The sequence below is a fragment of the Palaemon carinicauda genome, chromosome 12 (genome assembly GCF_036898095.1).
Source record: "Palaemon carinicauda isolate YSFRI2023 chromosome 12, ASM3689809v2, whole genome shotgun sequence".
Lineage (NCBI taxonomy): Eukaryota > Metazoa > Arthropoda > Malacostraca > Decapoda > Palaemonidae > Palaemon > Palaemon carinicauda.
Window position 1 is genome coordinate 146,888,902 of NC_090736.1, and position 659 is coordinate 146,889,560.

Below are 659 nucleotides of genomic sequence, written 5' to 3' on the forward strand. Positions count from 1 at the left end.
AAAGAATAGGCCAGATTATTCGGTGTGTGCGTGTGTGTATGTGTGTATGTGTGTGTAGGCAAAAGGAAAATGAACCGTGACCAGAGAGAAGGATCCAATATACTACTGTCTAGCCAGTCAAAAGACTCCATAACTCTCTAGCGGTAGTATCTCAATGGGTGGCTGGTGCCCAGGCCAACCTAATACCTTCAGAGAAAGTTTTAAGAATACATTAACAAGCCAAGAGAACAGGTGTATTGGTTCGAATCTTTCAATGACCTACGACAAAATCAGAGAACAAGTATATCTCGAATGTTACGACTTGGAATCCTCTCTGACACATGAAATAAGCTAAAAATGTAAAAGAAAATGGAAACGTGTGTGAGCAACAAACAGAAAGCACAAATAAACAAGTGTGACAATGAAGACGCATAAAATATAGAATTGGAGACACTGATAGCATCACAGCCAAGCACTACACCAATTGTTGTCATGAAGCTCCTTGTGGCTTCAAGGAGTCGTGCTTCCCTTCCTTATTTATTAACGATGGTATTGCGCACAGTGCTAACACACCACGACGACATTGCTCACGAGGGCTGACACACCAAGACGGCATTGCGCCCACGGGCTAATACACCAAGACGGCATTGCGCCCACGGGCTAATACACCACGACGGCAT